Below are 24,121 nucleotides of genomic sequence, written 5' to 3'. Positions count from 1 at the left end.
AAGCATTGTCTCCTCAGTGTAGTTTGGCCCTCTAACAGTAGCGACTCGTGACTTTTTCGGAGTGTAGGAAGAAATTATCGTAAACCGAGGAAAGTTTGAAAAATGCGTTCAATAACATTCAAACGTATCGCTTGTACTATCCTTTGCATTTCGAATGTTAGCTGCAGGCCTATGCTCAAGGTAGGGCAAGTTAAATGTGAACTTATAAAAACCGACGAAAATAACATTAACGATATTTCAGATTTTTCAATAATTTCGATTTTCTTCTCCCTCCCTGTCGTCGAGTGGATTCACGATAACAAAAAGTGCTGCTAAAACTTCGAAATTATGCTAAATATTTCTAAATTGTGCTAGGATTTATTATTAATTACTTTTTTTCGGATAATTGTAATTCTGCATCTACTTTTCTAGAGTTTTGAACTTGCGTTACTTATTCTTAACAGTTATGTAATAGTATAAATTTCCCCCCAAAATTGTTTAAAAGTGTGCAACAAACAACATGAGTTCAACATAGAACTTAAAAAGGTTTGAGAAAATTGTTTATCTCCAAATTTCCACCGATTTCCTACCACAAAATCTCCTGACGAACTAAATCGGGCTGGATGAAGAAAATATAGAAGATGGATTGTGGCATGATTGTAAAATAGCTTGCCACTGGATCGGCATACTCCCTTTTGTTTGAAACATGTCCGCTGGTGAATTAGAAATAAGATTTGGACATAATATTATTTCTATTTCCTGAAAACATATTCCATTGAATTCGATTTTTCTTCTCCCAGGGACTGGCGTTTGCACTGTGCTTGGTTTAGTACCATTTTGCTGGGATTGACAACGCTGATTGAGGAACAACTTGCTGGTTCCTCAGTCCTCGCCGATCATCACATCCTCGACGCCCCTCCCTTCACTGCCCCTCCCTTCACTGCCCCTTCCACCCCTCACCCATCTGTCTGTAGGATGACCGCCGTGGTTCCTCAATCCTCAGCGAGCGGCAGAAAGCCTGTGGCCATCGTCTTTCGCCTGCTGCTGGTGCGTGCGAAAGCACTCAACTCTTGACAGTAGCTAATCTAGTCAATTGTACGTACCTTGCGCTCACAATTTTATAACACGCATTAAACTCCTAAAAAGTAGAGAACTCGAAATAAGTACAAATGAACTGTAGGAAGTTCCTCACTTAAGAGTAAGAGAATGGGGGAAAGTTCCTCACTTCCTACATGGAGGAATCGCCCCTGCCCTCTAATGATAATCGCATCCAATATTTGAAAACCCTCATCCGTGCTTGTGCCGTGTCCCTGTTCAAGCCCAATTCCTTGAGGATCCCACAGTTGGCCGTACCTCTGCTTACGCCGATACAGAAGCGTAAAATAAATAAATAGAAACAGTTGTGCTGTATATTCACACTTCTGATGGATAGAGTAGAAAAGTCTCCTCAAGGATATAAGGACAGCAATAATAATCATAATAATAATAACAATAACAATAAAACGTTTGGAATTAATTAGTTTATGAAATTTAAAAATTATTGTTATTATTATATTAACAATTATTATTGTTATTAATTCCATTATTCAAATTTCATGCGACGCCCATGGGAACAATTATGAGTGAACCCCCCCCCCACCCGAAAATTTTTCCTGCCTACGGCCATGATGTTACTACCTAATGATTGATAATTTCTAAGTATGTAAAAGTATAAGAAACAGGTCATGCATATTGTGGTGTACAGTCATGGCATGTTGAAGTGCAAGGCAGTAGACAATAAACTGAAACATTAGTAATGAAAATGTCACGGAATCATCTTCGGGTCAACCATTGTAAGTATAGTGGCATGTAGTAACAGTAACATATATCTGTGAGATGCACAAAGAAGAAACAAATATCTATTATTCATAAAAAAGTACATGATGCAAGGAACACAATGCAAGAAATACAAGATATTTTAACTTCAGACATATAGAGTTCTAAAATAATATCTTGATTGATATCATGTCACGGAATCAGAATTTGTCCAATATTACTAATACACATACAAAACACGTAAAGTGTTTGATATTAAATATAACTCAAATAAAAAATGAGTGATACATATATGTCATCATCTTACATGCATGATTACCAATGCTATCCTTATATACAGTCGACCTCTGTGGTGGAGTGATTAGCACAGTGTGCCATGAAGGTAGTGTCCCAGGTTCGAATCCCGGCCTGGTCATTGGTGTTTTCTGTGTATCCCTTCATAAATTTCATCATACCATCACTTATCATATCCTCGCGATTAGCCAAAAGAGGCAGAAAGGCGAAGAAATATAAACACAATCAATCAAGCAAGCAACTATTAATATTATCTACTGTCACGGAATACAACTGATGAAAACAATGAACATATCCAGTCACTTGCATCTCTGGCTGCTAGGAAAGAAAGCCCATGTCATCTGCATCAACCCAATAACTATCTTATGGATCCAGGAAGAAAAATACTTTTTCATTGTTGTCTTTGTGATGCAGATTTTGGTGTATCCCATATTGAAAAGTTTTACATGTTGCAGCATCACGATATTCCTTCAGCAAGATAGTGGAATAATTATGTACCTACAAGAATAGAATGTGTGCTCCTTGTGCCAGGAATATTAACTGACTTTAGATTACCCCATCGGCATCAAGGTCATGCTGTGTTTGTTGAATGTCAACATCTGATAGGTATCTAACACAAATGCTTGCATTCCTGTCTTCACGATATTGATGCACAGAAATAGCATCATAGTCAACAGATTGTATCTCTCCTTGGCTAATTATGGATTTTTTCTTTGCAGTATATCTGCAAAATATATCATCATAGCTTTCATTTGCTGTTTGAAATTCTGTACTTTGTTTTCTTTTGATGAATGTGTGCTTTATAAATTGAGAGAGTTGACTGTCCAGCACATCAAGACACCTAGAAACAGTCTCCTGTTTCACCCACACTTTCTCTCATAATAAAAAGGCTATGATGGTACGTACAACGTACAATACAGTTTTCCCATGGTAAGCAATGTCTGGAATCATTTGACGTTCTTCTCTAGGAATACTGAGCCAAAGGGGGCTGTGACTCCCTCCAACCACTCCTTGAGCACGCCACTATCTGTGGTTCATTACGCACCAACGTGTCAATCATATGATACAAAATTACAAAATAAAATATTATCTTTCTCAGGAGTAGGTAGTCATCGTTACCACATCCTACACCATCTTACGTAATTTTGTGACATCGTACAGTCACGGACACTTCTGGGTTGTAACGACCCTATTGAAGAAGCACTGAAGCAAGCCATCCATGTCTGACCACCAAGCGCCTTGTGACTAGACAACCCAAACAACATTGTAATTCTGCGGTTTGTATACCAGTCACGGGTATACATTTCTGTAAATTGAGCAGTGATGCCAAAGAGAAATACGAGATGAAGATTGTCGGAAGTAATGTCTCGTGTTCTCGACATGGAATAATACTCGGTCCAAGTTACGTTCCTTTATTTAATGTTGTTTGGTAACGAACCTGACGGACTGGGTTTATATTTTCACTCCTTGCATTACAGTAAGCCCTATATTTTACAATTATATTAATTCTTTGAACGAAAATAATACTTAGAACAGCATCCAACACACGTTCACACCACTCTTGTCACACACATGCACGTGAAAACACACACACAAAGCTAAGTTTTAACTTCCAAGTGAATGTCCAAATAACAGTAAACGGAGAAGCATGATGTGTGGAACATGGGATATTTCACAGAAAGAATGCGTCTATTTTTGACACACGTGGTTTCTATTAATAGACAATGAGACAATTATCAGAAATTAAGATGCATTTGCTTTTTCATGTGCTGAGGAAGGAAACAGACTGACTGGAAAAAAGAAAATGTAGTGCTATTGATAGTGTGTTGGTTAGCGTGCAGAGCTTTCATCAGCGAGGCCTGAATTCGATCCCCGCCATGGGATAACTTTTTTATTATTTTCTTGCAGTGAACAAGTTTATTATATTGTTTTCTAGGCATTTTAACGAAAGGATACACATCAAATTTAATATTTTAATCTGTCTTTTCATTCTTCTAATAGGTTCTCTATCACAAGGCATTTAGAGATTCTCTATCTTGGCGAAGGATATTTTCTCCATAGTTCCGTAGCTACGATTCTCCAGTCCCTTCCACCCACTTGTCTTATTTATTTACTTTCTTCATCTCTACTCACGAAATACCATGAATCTACGAAAACACACAGATATAGTTAGAACAAGAAACACACCTCGCATCGAAGGTTCCAGGCTCGGGTTTTGGATTTTTTTGCGAGGGTGTCTATTTATCATCTTCGTTTAAAAAACATTCCTCACTGTTCCCGTGATTAACCTAGGGAGAGATCAAAGCTACTCATATAACAAAAGTACAGAAAACGCAAGACACACCTGGCTACGCATGTCATACCTTGGGAACTAGCAATCTGAAAATAAACTTTCGTTTTGGTGGACTACTTGCAAAATCGTTTCGTTTTGTCTCGTTTGGAGTGTTGGTTAGCGTGTGCGGGCAACCTGAGTTCGAGCCCAGCGGAAGCTAACCTTTTTTTGTCTAATTTCATCCAACCTTATTTATAAAACTCAGGTTTCTTCAAAACCTTTTGAATTACATGCCACTTCGTATGTTGGCAATCTGAAAGTAGCAAAGATGAAATGTAATACGATTTTTTTTTATTCCCAGAAAATGACAATGAAACCATTAATAACGGTTTTTGCAATGTGATATTGATATCATATATTGAAAGACTAAAAATGGAGAATTTCGCTTAAACCAACTTATAAATGATCATATCCTGATGTAAGATGCACGATCAGAAAGCATGTATGTTGCATTCAAAACTGCAGAGAACTAACTAACTCTCTAACCTTCTTAAACCCGAAGGTTCATGGCTGCAGCAACACAGGCCTTCCATCTGTCCCTATCCTGAGCAAGATCTATATACTCTTTTCCATCCCTACGGATTTCATTTAGGTCCAACTCAACGTTGTCCCTCCATCTTCGTCTTGGCCTTCCTACAGGTCTCTTACCATCAGGTTTCCCAACAAGAATCCTGTAAACTACTCTTTCCTCTCCCATTCGTGCCACATGACCTGCCCACCTAAGTCTTCTTGATTTATTGTAATTATTCTAATAATACCTGGACATGAATACAAATTATGTAACCTTCTACACTCACCTGTCTCCTCATCCCTTTTAGGTCCAAATATTTTCCTAAGGATCTTATTTTCAAATACTCTCAATGTATGTTCGTCTTTCAATGTAAGGGACCAGTTTCACACCCATATAATAGTACAGGCAAAATTACTGTTTTGTATATTTTAACTTTTAGTTTCTTAGATATTAAACGAGAAGACAAAAGTTTATGAAGAGAAAAGTAACATGCATTTCCTGAATTAAGCCTACTTTTTATTTCCTCTCTTATATAATTTTCATTTGTTAATATTACTCCTAAGTATTTGAATTTTGAAACTGGTTCAAACGAGTTGTTATCAATAATTAGATTTTGATTATTACCTAACACTTGGTCTCGGCCTGTAAACATATATTTAGTTTTCTCTTGGTTAACTTCCAAACTTATCTCTTTAGCAGTTTTGAAAAATATTTTAGCATTATTCTTAATTGTATTTATATCATCCCCTAATAATTCTACATCATCTGCATATGCTAACAACTGAGTCACACAATTTAATTTTAGTCCTTCGTTAGTTTCTTTTACCTTCCCAACAGCATATTCTAAGGCAAAATTAAAGAGCAATGGAGATAATGCATCTCCTTGTTTTAATCCATCATGAATTGTAAATTTGTCAGACACATTAAAACCCACACGAATTTTACTTTCTGTTTCACTGGTTGTAACGATTGACAAATTTTGGTAAATTTCTTTATTATTTAAATTACTTTTCGATAGCCCTCGTATAAATTCTTTTGGAGTTTTAATCTTTTGAATGTACATTTTATCTTTGTTAAAAATTGTAACGCAGTTTCTGCCAAGCGAAAGAGAACGCGAAGCAAGTTGAAGCAGCATTATTTTTCTTTCTTAACAACAATGGGTTCTTTTTCGTTCGGCGCTGCTCGGGTTTGTAAATAAGTTTAGCTTGTATTGTGTTTTTCGATATGCCTTTTTGGAAGGGGTAATTGTTGAATGCTAAAAATAACTTTTCAGTTTGTCCAAATCTTTTGTTGGGGAATAGAATTGCGCAATCTCGCAAGTATAAATACAAGCCGTTTCGCTGGCAAAATAAGGAGTATAGCAGTAGATTCCGGAATCGTTAGGTGATTAAATCGCTTGTCGAGGTCCAGGGCTGGGAGAATACGGGCGTTGTGTGGGGAGTGGCTGGTCAGCTCTCCCTTCCACAATGTCCGAGGTTCTCCGTAAGCCACCTTTCAGGATTTGTGCTGGTCAGCATGATCCTTGAAGGGGATTTAGCGAGCATATAAATAATTTTATTCATACATATTTAATCTTAATAATTTAAAATTTTGATTCATAAATTCTATCGAAGTTGGCACTGGTCAGTGTGACTCCGATATAAATTCAAGATATACATCCTTCTCGTCTAGTTAATTTTTATTCTTAAATCATTCTGAATTCTCCTGGTCAGGAGGTTCATTTAAATAAATTTGTTTCTTTGATATTTAAATCCGAGAGCATACCTCTGGTCAGAGGGTGCCTTTTAAATCTCATAGCTTATATATTTTCATGTCCGTTTTTAAAGTCTGAGTATCCGGAACGTTTATTGGTTTCTCTTATTTAGGTTTTATATTAGATATAATTTTGAAACAGTTATAATAGGTGACCGGTCGAGTATATTTTTTTATAGAAATTCATTTAATGTAAAAGTCTATTGTTTTGCTTTTGCAATGTGAGTAGCCAAAAAGGGTAGACAGTGTCCCCTGTTATGTTAAGGAATTCCACGTGGACATTTGTAATTTGTGGCCGAGATATGGCTTTGATATTGTGTAGAGAAAGGCTCCCCTTATATTTTGTTATGAATGTTATTGGAGGTTGGCCCTGAAGAGGGTAGTATACCTCATGAGTTCTAGAGAACATAATGCAGATGTGAAAATATGACAGAAGCACGAATAGATATTTACGGAAAGATGTTATGAAAATTTTTCTTTTGTTTTGTTTTCCTAGAAATTTTGTCGATCATTACTGAATAATTTGTCACCTGTTTATTGAAACCAAGTTAACGCTGTGTTAGTTCTATGATGGGATATGGACATGTTATATAAGAGAGAGTTCTCTGGGTTTTATGTTTACTCAATAGATAGTTTTGACTATGTTATACGGAAGTCTTATTGATCTAAATTTTATTTTGGCATTATAGTTTTCTTTGATCAGAAGTTTGTATATTTTTCTTTCAATTTCACTATGTTTAGCTTTGTAAATAAATTTGTAATCGTTAATAGGTATTTCCTTATAGTAAATTTGTCTCATAAGTATAAATTAACTGGCATCCTTTGGGTTTGGTGAGGTGTCCCGCCATCACTGGTCAGTGAGGCGGAGGCTTTATCAATCCAAAGGACGTCAGATTCGATTATGCTGATTTCGCTCGCGACTCGCATGCGTATCCTCACTGGTCAGTGGGATGCGGGTGCGATCACGAGGGAAGTTTAAGCAGGAGAATGGTTACCTTATTTTGGAGTCTTAGATAAGTAAGCATAAATTATTATTATTTTTATTATTATTATTCAAAAGCAGACCCTTACCCGAACCTTGAGATGCGGACTCTCATGTCCCGCAGGTACTGAGCATAGTCGTGGCATATATTGTAACAGAAAGATAATTGGTAGGCAGCGACGCCCGGTCTTGGTCTTTCGAGGGGAACCGAGTCGGTGCGTCGTATGCTAGGCAACGTAGGCAACCAAGCTTAACTTTGCATGGTGCATACGTTTATCATATTAACAACCTTCTTAGGTATTCCAAACTCGACTAATATATTATATAATTTATCTCTTTTGACCGAATCATATGCTTTTTTTAAATCAATGAATAGCTGATGGACATTTTGATTATATTTCCCCTTTTTCTTAAATGTCTATCTGATGTGAAAAATTTGATCTGTAGTTGATCTGTTACGTTTAATGTAATTACATAAACTGCACTTACTGCACAAAACTGCAGAGAACAATGCATTATTTTTTAACAGTTTACAATGGATGACTTATGAACAGTGAAATGTATTTTCGTACTATAATAGGAATTTAGTTATTAATATAAATAAATAAGAGAGAAGAACTAATGATGAACTAAAATTGTAAACTAAAATAAAATATCTAAGTTTCTCAGGAAAAAGCACACAAGTCACACACTGCGAATATCTGTTGATTTCATCTAAGAAGGAGAGGCTACGGTTTGGGACGGGACTTTCTATAGTGGTATGGTACCTTGCAGGTTTTTTTTATTATTGAATTAAAGGAATACACCTACTTGTCAGTATCCCAAGTTTTTCACATTTTTCTCAGTTTTCATACATGTCAATTTTCTCTATGTTCTCTTTATTCTCATTGGGACAAACATAAACATCCATGCCCGAAACGAGTATTGATAATATCGCACGTTAGCCAGCAATTTCCAAGAAAAAAATTGATACCCGGTTTAGACGGGAGTGGTTGGGATCCCACTTTAAACTGTAGGTCCAGTCCGGTATAAGCTGTCTTACTGTGCATAAAGTGGACTTAAAAGAAGAAAAAATTCTAGGACGCTTGAAGGTTTCGATGCTCTCCAAGTGCCTTGATGAGGAGAAGCTATTGTATGACTTTAAAGTAGTCAGGTAGACCCATAGTAGCGAATAAGTATCACGTCCAGAAGGTTTTGGGTTCGATTCCCGTTCTACTGCCCAATTTTATTTTAATAACTCGAGCAACAAATGTTTGCATTTTATTTAATAATTTATTGAAATAAAGGTGAAATATATTTTTACTTTATTTTTGGGTGGAAATCTCTATTTTACCGCTTTCAATTTTATTTATGAAAATAATTGTTTAAGATAGTTTTCCACTTTTCTCATTATTTTACAAACATTTACATATTAAATTGTCCACGTGTTTTATTCAAAAAATGTTATACCTGGTGAAAAGTATACATTTCTTTCGAGAAAATGAACCAGGAATAAATATTATTGTATTCTCAAGTAATTATCGTAAAAGTTTGGAAAACAAAATTCAATTCGAAATTCAACAATTCGCACAGCAAATAAAATAAGAATGTGTGCAATAAATAAAATGAAATAATTAGTTGCTTGAGTTAAGAAAAAATTGGAATCGAACCAAGTACCTTCTACGTGACAAACTAACACACTACCACCACAGCACCGGGCCTTCTGACAGACGGACAACATATTCGTCTCGTGAGTAACGCTTGCTAAGTTTCTAAACATTGAAGCGCTTTTTTCTCGGGAGTGAATGACTAATGTAATTGTTGTTGTGTGTCACGGAGATATGTTTACTGCAACATTTGAGCACACAATCGAAACATACAGAAAAAATGTTTTTTTCTGCACATCATTACTTTTCTCCGAGTTCAAAAAATATCCAGAGTCCAAACTCGCTGCTAGTTACCCAGTTATGCAAAGTGTGCCAGGACTACATGCATGCTCTTTATCAGGGATGCGAAGGAACCTCGCAAAGTTACAGAAGGTTCTCTGGGGTGCTGTCGGTTGGCCGCGGAGGCACATGGTATCTGCTTATCTGTTGAACATGACCTTGTGCAGCACACTGAAGCGAGCGAAGGTATTTCATGTGATTTGGAAGCTGGAACAGACTTTACACGCGTTACAATCGACAGAGGTTTGTCTTCAGCTTATTCTTTAGGGACAGGCAAACCACACTAGGCATACAGAGTATAATGTAATATGGGAGGCAATTTTTTCTCAGTTTCCTCACACTGACAATTTTATTACCTTTTTTCAAGTTATTTGGCCATAGAAACGGATCTTATTATTGAAGTCGTATCTCATGTGATGGCTTGATTCAGTATACTGATCAGGTTTTCTGAAAAAAGCAGGACAGGCTACCCAAGAAGAGTAATTTTCTACCTATTATATCTGCTTCCTTCCTCACCCTGTATAAAGCATACAAACACATAGCACAAATATGTAAGATAAATATTTGTTAATTTGGTAACTTGTTTGCAATTGAATTTCTATCATTAACAGCTGCAAAGAAACAAAGGCTTTCCTTTTTAAAGATTACAATAAATATTTTTTATTTGATTAGGAAACTAAGAATGACTTCAGTATTCTCATGCAGTACACAAAGAGATTATAAACACTCTCTAAAACATACTACTGCTCGTTGCAACACATTGTTTCCACAATCAAGACAAAATTAAAGGCATGCTCAAGTAAAATTACGTATATTTCTGTAATTATCAAGTACTTTACGGGCTCAACGTCAAGTTTGGATTTGTCGGTTATCCAAATATTATTAATTTTGAAAATAGTCTTTCAGTTGGTGGAATTTATGTGCGTGAAATTGAATGCCATATTAAATCGTGAACGTGTTTTGTTTCTTTAATTAAAACTTTTAGTTTACAAATTAGTTCATCAAACCAACCTGTGTTCTTCTCCCTTCTTTATTTATAGTAATATCTAAAAGCCCATTGAAGCACAGAAAAACTTTTCGCTGTTCATAAGTCAGTCATGGTTCTCTGCAGTTTTCAATGCAAAATTCAGGCTTTCTGATCGTGCATCTTACGCCTCACATCAGTGGTATTTATAAGTTGGTTTAAGAGCAATTCTCCATTTTTAATCTTTCAATATATAATATCAATATCACATTGCAAACACGGTTATTAATTGTTTCAATGTCATTTGCTGGGAAAGAAAAACGTATTACTTTGGATTCGAACATGCAAACGCAAGTATCAAAGTATTTACTTTAGACAGCACTCACGATTTTGAAACGTGGAATAGTAATCATTTTACGGGGAACGTTAAAGTTGGTGTGTTGACAGAATGTAGCTACTGCCATATTAGCACTGACAACTAGGAAGCGTTCTCAATGATCACGTGGGTGCATTTTTTTTCGCTAATAAATAAGTGTGTTTTTTCAACCTATACACACATACATCGTCGCTTCGGAATAAGAAATTTTCATCTTTGCTGCTTTCAGATTGCCAACATACGAAGTGGCATGCAATTCAAAAGGTTTTGAAGAAACCTGAGTTTTATAAATAAGGTTGGATGAAATTAGACAAAAAAAGGTTAGCTTCCGCTGGGCTCGAACTCAGGTTGCCCGCACACGCTAACCAACACTCCAAACAAGACAAAACGAAACGATTTTGCAAGTAGTCCACCAAAACGAAAGTTTATTTTCAGATTGCTAGTTCCCAAGGTATGACATGCGTAGCCAGGTGTGTCTTGCGTTTTCTGTACTTTTGTTATTTGAGTAGCTTTGATCTCTCCCTAGGTTAATCACGGGAATAGTGAGGAATGTTTTTTTAAACGAAGATGATAAATAGACACCCTCGCAAAAAAATCCAAAACCCGAGCCTGGAACCTTCGATGCGAGGTGTGTTTCTTGTTCTAACTATATCTGTGTGTTTTCGTAGATTCATGGTATTTCGTGAGTAGAGATGAAGAAAGTAAATAAATAAGACAAGTGGGTGGAAGGGACTGGAGAATCGTAGCTACGGAACTATGGAGAAAATATCCTTCGCCAAGATAGAGAATCTCTAAATGCCTTGTGATAGAGAACCTATTAGAAGAATGAAAAGACAGATTAAAATATTAAATTTGATGTGTATCCTTTCGTTAAAATGCCTAGAAAACAATATAATAAACTTGTTCACTGCAAGAAAATAATAAAAAAGTTATCCCATGGCGGGGATCGAATTCAGGCCTCGCTGATGAAAGCTCTGCACGCTAACCAACACACTATCAATAGCACTACATTTTCTTTTTTCCAGTCAGTCTGTTTCCTTCCTCACCACATGGAAAAGCAAATGCATCTTAATTTCTGATAATTGTCTCATTGTCTATTAATAGGAACCACGTGTGTCAAAAATAGACGCATTCTTTCTGTGAAATATCCCATGTTCCACACATCATGCTTCTCCGTTTACTGTTATTTGGACATTCACTTGGAAGTTAAAACTTAGCTTTGTGTGTGTGTGTTTTCACGTGCATGTGTGTGACAAGAGTGGTGTGAACGTGTGTTGGATGCTGTTCTAAGTATTATTTTCGTTCAAAGAATTAATATAATTGTAAAATATAGGGCTTACTGTAATGCAAGGAGTGAAAATATAAACCCAGTCCGTCAGGTTCGTTACCAAACAACATTAAATAAAGGAACGTAACTTGGACCGAGTATTATTCCATGTCGAGAACACGAGACATTACTTCCGACAATCTTCATCTTGTATTTCTCTTTGGCATCACTGCTCAATTTACAGAAATGTATACCCGTGACTGGTATACAAGCCGCAGAATTACAATGTTGTTTGGGTTGTCTAGTCACAAGGCGCTTGGTGGTCAGACATGGATGGCTTGCTTCAGTACTTCTTTAATAGGGTCGTTACAACTCAGAAGTGTCCGTGACGTACATACGATTCCGTGACGCCATTATAGCAAAATGAAGAATGAGAAGTTCCTGTTGCTCATTTGTAGCTTTGTTTGTCATGAAAACTTAGCTTTAAATACACAATACTATTGTTCTGCACGTTAGTACAGTTTCACTGTTGCCAAATTTGCAAAATTTTGTGACGGAATCAGCCTACAGGTACTACGTACTTTGCAGGACTATATTTGCTTCTATAGCTGATGTTCTCCTGTTTTTCTACTAGTAATTCCTTCTTCCATATCTATATTTTCAATATCAATCCCTTTGTGCTAATGAATTTACACATATACACTACGATTTGGCTGTGAAAAAATCAGTTCACTGTGTGTAGGCATAGGGCACTGGAAGCCATATTGTTTTGCAATGTTGCTACTGCCAGAAATACTGACAACAGACTGTATATTGCTGATATCATGAAATATGGGTATCTGAGCTTCCATTTGTGCATTTTTCTTACCCGTACACATTCTTTTGTATTTTGCCTATCAGGTTAACTTTTTCATGGAATTGCCCATGTATCATGAGAAAAAAGACTGTCTATTACTAGTAACTAGTTACTTCCAAACACTGGAACTTGCCAAGATACTGTCAAAAGTTTAAACTACAGCAATTTGCAATCAGAATGATTCTGGTATGTTTATTGTGGTTCCTCAGGATAAAGTGCTTGTGAAAAGTCAGGTAGCCAACACCGGCGTACGCTTACGCTATTAATCTAAAATGTGGGCAATGTAAAAGCACAATATTATTCTTAACTGAAATCTTAGGCTATGGATTAAATAACGAAATGTGGTAAATTTATTTTTCCTCCAGGAAACTTGCACTTTGAGTGAAGCCTAGTTTGAGGTTCCCTTGCTGGCCCCTACAGTCTCAACAAAAAAATTATAATGTGATGCGTGCGAAACACAACTGTATTTTCAGATGCTGACAGTCTACTACCGGGCGAGCCCCACTCTGAAAGGAGGTGACTTACACAGAAAAAACATGTGGTGTATTGTATGTAACCTTTAAGTCAAGGAAGCCAACAGGATTGTTTATCAAGGGGTAGGGGTCAGCAGTGATCAAAATAAAGAAAACGCAGAGTGATGCTTTCCCCCGGTTCAGAAAATTCTCATGAAACATCCCCAGCGCTAGGATAATTTGCACATGCACTTAATAATCTGCTGTCTTTCACGGGCACCTCTCGTCCACTTTTTCACGATACAATTTCAAAATTTGAATTATATAAAGTCTTTTATGATATCTCAGAAAGGGCAAGGGAACCCTTGCCCCCCTCTGAGGGGCACCTTTGTGTGTGTGTGTGTGTGTGTGTGTGTGTGTGTGTGTGACTGTGCACGCGCGTTACACACACACACACGGAGGCGGCGATTAGGAGGGCAAGGGAGGCAGTAGCGGCTTATGCCTTTCCGCACATTCGCACGTGCACACCCAAATAAATCTGTAATGCAAATCATTATTATTATACTTATTTATTGAACTCTATCTCCTTCGAAACATCAAGTGTTCCCACACCACTCCACCAAGAGAGATGGTGGAGAAGCCTGCGATCAGTGGTATCAACCCGCGTAGACCAGGCCGCGATCGGGGCTGGAACACAATGGTAGTTTCGCTCCCTATGACGCTGTTGCAGCAGTCGCGTAGAGGACGCTGATTGGATGTTTTGGCTTGAGCGCCGTGTGAGGGGAGGTTGCATCATTTAGGAAAGCCGGGAACAAAGCGATCTGTGTGCGAGCAAATGTAGTGTTGCAAACCCATTCCATTGGAGATCGTGTGAAAGAGTCGATGAAACCCATACATCATCGCAAATTGAGGGATTTTTTTTATGAAAGGGAAATTTCGATGGCATATTGTCCCGAGCATAACAGGGAAAGAAAAGGAGGGGAGGGCAACTGAAACCAAAACGGGTGTTTTAAGCACGCCTTTGCTTCGTGCATCTTGGTGAAAATAAACGGCCTCTGTGGCGCAGTAGCCGAATTATCAACCCGCGGGGAGGGAGCGTACAACAAATAGTAAGCTGTTTTGCATTGTGTGGCTGTTACTGCGTTACAAAATTATTTATCGCTGTCAAAAGGTCGTTCCTGTTTCAGTGCAAAGTGTTTGATTTCATGATGAATAGAGAAACTGTACATAGCGAAAGCAGATTTAATATTTAACGTTATTGAATTTTTGGAGGGAAGTTAGCTACAAAACCTGTAGCAACTGCAGTAATATATGGATACGACGGAAGAGAAGGAAAATTCTGAAGTACGATTACGAAGCAGGGCAGTGTGAACTTAGTGAGTACTGTTATTTGCTTTAACATTTATCATTATCTTGATTTCGCTTGATTTGCTTGGTTTGATGAGTCTGTCATTAGAAATAAACAACAGCTAGATAGATTACAACTGATTTCCTCCATGTGGTAGTTGGATCGGCTTCTTTGGTGTACGCCAATGTTGTTATTCTCCTTGTTCATTAATATCAGCAGAGCGGGGGAGAAAGTTTTTACGAAATATTTTGCAAATCGACAATAGTATTGATATTGTAGATCGGTATTTCTATGTTTTGAGTGATTTTGTCAGGTTATCGAATGCTGAATTACGTACTGCACAATAACATCGCTCTTCTCGTGATTGGCTGGATAATTTCCGAAATATTTGAAATTTGTAAAAAAAAATCCGTGTTAAAAAAATCATGCAATACGTGTAACTCTGTCATAGCCCCATTTTCAGTGAAAGGTGATCAAAACTTGGATTGCCAATATATTAAGCTTCATTATGTACGCACAAACGGGCGTGAGTATTTCACAGGGGTGGTATAACACTTCGGGACGATAGACTGAAGTGCACACCCATAAAGCCAGGCCACGAGCCGCCACTGAAGGGAGGGCAGTTGTTGTCCCATCTATTTCATGCCACTTTTCCCCCCCACACTTAACAAGTTCGGACAAACAAACGTGATCCGCAAAAACGGCGAAATGCAATTTTTTCGAATTTCTACCTCCGTTAAAAGTCTCAACAAACTAAAAAATGTACCACAGTTAGCGTTTGAATTAGATAAAGAGGTCTTGCCCCCCTCCCCTTTCCCCCAGCCTTTTTAGAAGTTTCACCGGATTGAGCCGCCTGTCCAGCTGGGTTGATTGCCAGTGCTTGAGTGTGTAACGATGTTGTACGACCCCACGTTGACATAAATGATTTCAAAAGTACAGTGTTTGAGCCAAATACACAGCAAGGTTTGGTGTTTCTGTACATATAATAAATTTATCGGCTCAACTTGGCCCAAGACCGACTTAAGGAGCGGCCATTCTGACGTTTGCCAGAACGGACATATTGCCAATTCGGCGCTGAAATTATCTACAAAGAATGTTATTAGAGGTTTTTGATCTACTTACAAGTTACCTGATATTTAGATGTAAATAAAAATACCTACGAAACTAAGTTTTTTGCAAATTTATCACGTGTGTGTGACAATTTCAGTGTAAAATGGCCACCTGTGCTGTATCTAGAATTTTCTCAATAAATAAATAAATAGATTGCCATTAGTTCGGAATCAACGGAGAAACAAAAACGCAGATGATGTTCTTGTATGAATGCATATTTGTTTGTCTGTTGAGCAATAATAAAACTATCTACAGAGCCAACCTTTGGTACGTCCGAATTAGTCGCATAGCAAAACAATTTTTAGGTTGGGTGAAATTTTCATGTACGTACCTCACATTCTAATTTACTAAAGTCGGGAACGTGACGAGAATCACGAAGAGTAGGGATACATGTAAACGTTATTTTTAACTGAAACAACAAAAACAACTTGTAATTGTTCGCATAGTGCTTCTTCAGTTGAGAAGATAAACGTGTTTATGAAACGTTAACCTTGAGTATTGAATGAACAATGAGATTATAAATGCCGTACGTGACCGTGCGTTAATGATTTAATCATGATGAGATAGTACGGGCAAAGAACTGCATTTCATTTGGCCAATTTGTGAAAAATATAATGTAGAGAAAGTTGTTGTTTCAACATTAATGTATGGATGAAACTTGCTATTTATAACATTAATTTTACCATTGTGTCAGCTACAAGGTGCAAATGGTGTGTATTATATATGTGAGGACATACGTATTGGAAGGTCAACTTCATGTCTGCCCGTACGTAATAATAAAGACACCTCTATTGGTATTTTAAAAGGCTAATATTTTGTTTTTCCCTTGGTTTCGTTGAATAAGACTGACATTGTTATGGAAATGAAGGCATTAACTACTACGTAAGTAAAACAGGCATCTAACCTAGGTGCGAGTTTCTCTCGTAATTGACTGCATTTTTTCTTTTAAAAATAGTGTTAATAACAGTGTAATGGGAAGTTTACAGGGCGATATCTTAGAGATACGTTAGAACAAAGATATTGTAATGATTCAGAAGTGGAATGTAGTGTCCTTCGTTTTTCTTTGTACCCACATGGAATTGATTTGAAAGAAAAAGGTTGCGTGTCCAAGAACTGCACAATGGGAAGGGATATGAAGTTTCCTTTTTATGCTTCTAAGTAACTTATTATTCGTCTTCCCACTTGTTCATGCAAGTTTTCTTATTCTGAGTTGTAATAAGGACCCCACACATACATGCATCTCTCTCTTTCTCCCACTCAATCGTAACTTATCCGTTATAGCTTCGAATAACAAAATTAGTCAAAAATGAAAAGGAAAATTGTTTACAGTATTTGTTCAAACTTGAATTAACACTCAAGTAGAGTAACACATCATATTCTTTAGTCCACGGAAAGAATTAACGATGGAGTATAATTGTCCACCTCAATGGGAACTTCTTTATAACTTGAAACAATCATTGTCTATGTCAAGTGAACACAACGAGGAAACAAGTTTCTCCCATTTGTAAATCCTTTCCCTCCCAAAATATAATTTTCTTGCTCTTAAAGCTTTTATCAGAAGCAAGATGTATTGCGACACGCACGTTAGGCCTAGTTATTGATTTTTCGGGTTCCGAGAAAGACGTCCTCTGAAGGAATAACGATGCTTAGTCACTGGTTCACACACAATAAAACAAGAAACAAGAAGAAAGTACTATTTTTCCTTTGCCTCTTACCTTAAAAGAAGATGATTTCTATAGAATCAATTGGAAAGACGCCGTATGTGCTTCTGAAGCTACTCTTCCTGCGAGCCAGGCAACTGCGCGCATGTCCGCCAGTTGTCTAGATTGACCGAGAGATGTCACGACTGACTGTTTATCATGAAGTCTGAACAACGGTAGCAGCTGATCGAGAGTTGGATATTCCTATACAGTGGCGTAGCAAGGTGTGGGCGAAGTGGGTGACCGCCCGGGGTCTCGCGTCCCATGTTGTTCAGGGTTGATACGAAAAATGTAATAAATAAAAAAAAATGGATGGAAATGGCTAACTTTTATGGACATTGTTTTTATCTGGCTTTAAATTTTAGTTTAACGTTATAATCTGAACGAATACGTCAAATCAGAGGCGTAACATACAGACAGGTGGGCCCTTTGCCTAAAGGGGCCCGGAAAAAGTAAAAATTATTGTCGTGTTTCTCATATGAAACATTTACGCAAACAATGACGATAACTTGCTTCGACATTTTTATCCATTTATTCTTTTCTTGAATGAAAAGCACTTTGTCTTGTCTTTCTTCTTTCTCTTGACCTTGCACCCCCAATTTTAATATATATAACACTAAAGCGACCCCAACTGCCAAAGAGCAGGGTGTGAGGCATTTAAATATTTGCTTTGTTTTTAACTCATGCCAAGCACGATGGAATTCTGGGGACTCTCTTTGCGCTGGAGGGACTGAAATTCTGTCTCGTAACGGTTTATAACCAACCAACGGGGTCCAAACACCGGGATAAAATCTATTTTCAGAACTTAACCATGTTTCTGCATGAGGTTGAGGACAAGTTTCCGGATGCAAGCATCAGTGACGGCGCCAGCCTGAAATAAGAGGGGAAGGGGCTACAGATTTCGGAGTCAAATTCTCGGGGGGGCTAACTAATACCGACTAAAATGTACATACTTCATACTTTTAGGGTATAATTTAACCGCTTGCATATTTTACAATCAGAAATCAAGATGAATCAATGAGATGTTGCATTTTGTTCCATCATATACAAAAGTACTTTTAGGCACGAATCTTTTAAGTCAAATAAAATGCAATAATTATATTGTTTCTTTTCTTAAGCCATTATTGAGTGGAATAATATCAGAGTCTTACTATTCATGTGAAGAGTACAAAATACACCATAGAAACTACACTCATTACATTATCAACTCTTTGGATATTCGTATAAATACTACACGTAACACTATTTCTATGTAAACAGGGTGACTAACTTGTTGCTAAAATGAGAAAATGAGCCACAGCAAAAAACTACGATAAGATACGTCTGTTTTTATGAGCAGCCACAACCTTTTTTAAATCCAAAGATTTTGCAAGCTCTTCAAAGGACAGAACAGATAGAGCACTCAACCTCTCGTCACCAATTAGATTTCGAAGGTTTTTCACAAGCAACCATTGATGGGGATATGAATATTTCAATAGTACAAAGCTTATAAAGTTCGTAAAAGGAAATTTTGAATGTTTCAATCATTGCAAGTAGCTGCTGAAGGTCAGTATTTTGGCTTCCATTCTGCCTCATAGTGTGCCATGACTCTGAACTGTCCAAATCACAACGGTAGGGAGCGTAAAAAAGTTTGTAGCTTTTCATGCTTCAGAAAAGTGGCACTAACTTAATAAAGTAGGCATCAAATAAGCGAAAACACCCTTGAATAGAAACTGTATTAATTATACCATTTTCTCTTCCATGATGAAATATCTTATTTTTCTTGTTCAACGACTGGAATTCAGAACTTAGGGCTAAAATGGAGAGGATGTGAGAAATATCGTCCACTTAGGACGTGCCACTCTCAAGGAACAAAAATATTTTCACCACAAATCCACCTCCACTACGATACGAGACAAATATATTGACATAAAATCAATTAATATATGTAGTTGCAACTCTTGCACTGGGCATTTTGGTTAGAGAAGTGACTGCTGAAGATTATAGTTTTATTTCAGAATATATTATGCTCTGAATATTGATCAGAATTGGATCAATAGTTTTATGAGATGTGCTTCAAAGATTGATTCTTCTGCACGGAATCAAATTTGGCCACTTTGACGGTACTGCAGAAATTATTTTCTAGCATCACAAATAATAATTAGGAGCATGTAGGTCTAGGCCTGCGAAGAATGAAATTTGCCAAAGCGTGCTGATTTTTGCCTCGTATGCAAAAATGTTTACTTGATTGGATTTGTATTAACATCCACTATATACACAGAAGCTAATTAGGACGAGACCTACACCTTATATTGGAATCCGAGCCACTTAATGATATGTGCCTCCACCGGGGATCGAACCCGGGACCCCTTAATTTCAAGGCAGCAGTATTGCTGCTAGATAACCAGGGCGGAGAGGGCCAATTTTAATTTCCAATTCTTAACATTTAAGAATTAGTTACTCTGTGTACTCTTTGATTTCTTAACGTCCTATTTCTCCCTCTTGAATATTTGCAACGATAAGGATAGTTATAATGATGAAAACAATGAGAGAACATCGATACACTCATACCATTGTCGGTACTCGAATGATGAACTAACAAACAGAAAATAACATTGACGGGTCTTTAGATGTTGAACGTTTTCCTACTTAAAAAAAAAAAGCATTTTACACATCTGTTAGATTTATTCAGAAATATAGCAATGCGATTTATGGAGCCTAATAATGTACACGTTTAGCTACATATGCCAACAATTAAAGAACAATCTCACAGTCCCTGAATACGTCGTCCACCTACGAGGCAGGTAACAGATTTCGTAGCAAGTTTGGCTGGCACTCATGATTGGCCCATTGCGTAGTATCAAATGATAGCCACTGCTATCCAGGCATATCTGCATATACCCACCTTCCCTTGATTTTAGAACACATCGTATTAAAAGTAACTCTGCGATCTAACTGAACTAGAAAATGTACTTGAACATTCTATTTGCCTCAATGGAATTTGAATAATAGAAAATGTAAACTTAAACTTTTTAAGTTTTCGGTCAAAATGCGTCTACCGTACTACAAAAATCTTGGGGGAATACAGGGGAGGCTGAGACCGGTTTGGGGGGGGCTGCAGCCTCCTTTAGCCCCCCTGTAGCGCCGTCCCTGGCAAGCATGTTAGTCGCGGGTGACTTTAACGCAAGAATAGGGATAGATGATATGATCGAGGGGATGATCCCATGGGAGGGGGGAGGGGGAGGGGCGAATCAAACGACGACCGGATATTTTTTACAAGACAAAGCAAAGACTCGCACGTGACGTGAACGCAGACGGGAGGATTTCGGGGAGATTTTTAACTTTGTCATCCTCAACGGATGATGCGAAGGGGACAGAGAGGGGGATTTAACATACGTCACTGATAACGGGGCTAGCGTTATAGATTATTTTCTTGCATCGAGGAACTTAACACAAAACATAACAGAATTTATGGTGGATGCAAGAACAGAGAGCAAACATCTCCCGTTAATAGCAACTCTGAATTACGGAGGTTTGCAATCAAGAATTCCTGGGTTCGATACCCAGTAGAGGCACATAGTGGTTCGGATGTCACTTTCAACTGTAGGTCCAGTCCAGATTAGCCTGCCTATCTGTGCATGAAGTGGACTTAAAACAACAATTCAATTCAATTCAATTCAATTCATGAACTACGGAAGGGGGGGGGGAGAAAATACGAACGAGAGGAGCAGGGAAGGGGCAACAGGCGGCGCTGCCCCCGAAGCAGTGGGGAGGTATCGATGGAAGGAGGAGGGCTCTCGGAAATTTTCAGATATATATTAATCGACATTTCAGAGCTAATTACGAACCATATGTTGAATTTACTAACCCAGGGATGTACTTCAAGCATAAAATTTACTGCCATTGGGAAAAGGAAAATTCGATTAAAAATAGCAAATTTTCAGGGAAATTTTAAGACAGACTCAACATTAATTATATATTAAACATTATAAGAGATTCCAGTTTTGAAAATTAGAACTTTTTTTAATAAAAAAAAATTGTCGTATACTTTGTTCTGAGAGGAAGGGTGGAATTTGGGTTGGTCCACATCTGGCTACCGTTTGGGGCCGGAGGTCATTGACCATTCACCCTCATGTCCCGGTTTTGTGAGTGGGAGTCTGAGGTTATTGTTTATGTAAAGTTTTCCGTGGTTCTCTGAATTTTGCCTCAACACTGCACGTGTAAACCATAAAGTTCTCTTGGTCGCAAACTATCTTTACTTCAGTCTTCATTGGACACTGGGTTATTCGTGTGTGAGTGCGATTGTTTGGAGGAACAAGAAGAGCAAATGAAACGATCTGCAGCTTCAGAATATACAAAACGTCGTGGAGAATTATTGGAAGATGAAAAAACACCACGGAAACAAGTTAAATATTTCCGTGCGGAGTGGCAAGAAGTGACCAACAATACCTCTCAGACTCAATGGATTAAATTTTATTAAAAAAACTTGCTGTGTTTTAGAAGTTTTCACCTAATATGTGAAATTTACCAGAATGGAACATTTACTCAGGTATGTACTATACACATGCGCCGAATTTAAAAATTTTGAAGGGGAGGCAAAAATGTGATTTTCCACACAAACTCTTCATATCTAAAGGAAGTGACGTTTCATCTGCGCTTATTGGAACAGCCTTACAAGAATATTTTTAATTTTCTTCTGATGGTGTAATGAAGACAAGGGGTATTGGCCTCCCTAAATGCAATCACTGTTTGTGTGCTTTGTTTTTACTTAAGAAATCTTCAGTTTCCAACTTTAACGTAGTTTTAGCTTTCATCTCAAAACGAAAAAAAAAAATGGTTTGGTTTAATAGCAATAAAATCTAAATCTTCCAAAAAAAAAACCTTTAAAGTTATTGATTTATTATATTTTATTGTTTATTGATTTGGTTTATTTTACTTCACTTTTCTACCACTTTTGGCTAATTGAAAAAGATGGGGGTGAGTGATGGTATGATGAAGTTTATGAATGGACACTCACAAACAGCCATGCCCAGGCTGGGATTCGAACCCGGGACCACTGGCGTAGTAGCATTTAAAAGTTAAATTGTTTAACATTTTATACATACATACGAACATGGGTCACCGATAATATTTATTATTATTATTAATTCTTAAATGAAGGGAAAAAATTGGCGAAAAAGGGAAATTTTATCCCTTGCAAAGGAGGAGAGGAGAGTACAATGGATTTGAGTGTTGATTCGGGGCTAGTTCCGTTGTGTCGCGTTCGATCTCGTGTGTTGTTCTGTAGTATTTTGGTGGCTTTCATTCGCTATGTTTGAGTGAGTTTGGCAGGGTTGATGTTCGAACACAAATTGATGAAGGACATTGGCTGTCAATTACAAGACACAATGAATTTGTCCGGAAATATAGGCATATATTAAATAGAATTATCGAATGCTTAAAATTCTGTGGTCGACATGAACTTGCTCTACGAGGACATAATGAAAGAGAACAATCTTTAAACAGAGGCATCTTCCCAGATTTATTATCCCTTCATAGAAGAGGGAAAACTAAAGAGGGAACTTCGTGTTCTTTATTGTAGTGAAGAGTTGAAAAACATAAACTCTATCAGTAGATTGCATTCATTTTTTATTTAAAATTATTTAGAGGGTAACTTTTCAGAAACAGTAAAAATGACAAACATAGTTTTAATAACTCCAGTGGCAACAGCTGAATCTGAACGATGTTTCAGCACATTGAAGCGTATTAAAACCTGCTTAAGAAATGCAATGGGACAAGACAGACCAAATGCCTTGGCACTTGCTTACAATAGAGAAATAATACATTTCAAACATAGAGGGCTTCAACGAAAAAGTAATAACAAAATTTGCTGAGCAGAAGAACAGGAGTCAACGTTCGTATAAAGGTATGTTTCACAACAATGCCTGTTTCTTTTGTAATCATGTGAATTGTCATTATATTTAAAATTCTTTTAAAAAAATAAGTCCAGTTTTGTAGTTTAGAAGAAGAAAAATACCCGTTTTTTTTGTAATTCATGTAATTTGTCATTACATTTTAAATTCTTTTAAAAAAGTAAGTCCAGTTTTGTAGTCGAGAAGAAAAAATACATTTTTTTTGCAATTCATGTGAATTGTCATTATATTTTAAATTCTTTAAAAAATAAGCCCCGGCCAAATTTGAGGCCACGAGACTCCACTGCAATTAAAGCATATTGAAAAAATAAATAAAGCTCTCCCCTTCTTTTTGTTCCCCCTGAAAGATTTGTGGGAATCAATCAGTACTCATTTGCTTTGTTGTGCCTGTGAAAAAATGTGGTTGTATGAGGAGGTATCATGTGTTTCAAAATGACAAGGGATATGACAGCCAGATAGCTATTAATCAGTGGCGTGCCAAGAGGGGATCGGTGGGGTTCATAACCCCTCCCCTTTTCTCCAGTATTATTTTAAAAACGTGAAAGGCAGTAAATTATAGAAATTACT

General features: G+C 37.3%; 1 protein-coding gene across 2 annotated transcripts in view; it reads right to left on the bottom strand.

Moving 5' to 3' along the window:
* Drat (Death resistor Adh domain containing target) overlaps window positions 1-17,800 on the bottom strand; it is a 217,307-nt gene extending 199,507 nt beyond the window's left edge. For both annotated transcript variants that reach the window (XM_083117531.1, XM_083117533.1), the window contains exon 1: window positions 17,679-17,800. The gene's annotated coding sequence lies outside the window, so the exon portion shown is untranslated. The remainder of the gene's footprint in view (window positions 1-17,678) is intronic.
* Between the last annotated feature and the right edge of the window lie 6,321 nt (window positions 17,801-24,121).

The sequence above is a fragment of the Lepisma saccharinum genome, chromosome 2, assembly GCF_977018435.1.
Source record: "Lepisma saccharinum chromosome 2, izLepSacc3.1, whole genome shotgun sequence".
NCBI lineage: Eukaryota > Metazoa > Arthropoda > Insecta > Zygentoma > Lepismatidae > Lepisma > Lepisma saccharinum.
The sequence above is the reverse complement of the archived record's forward strand: the minus strand, read 5'-3'. Positions and strand labels throughout refer to the sequence as shown.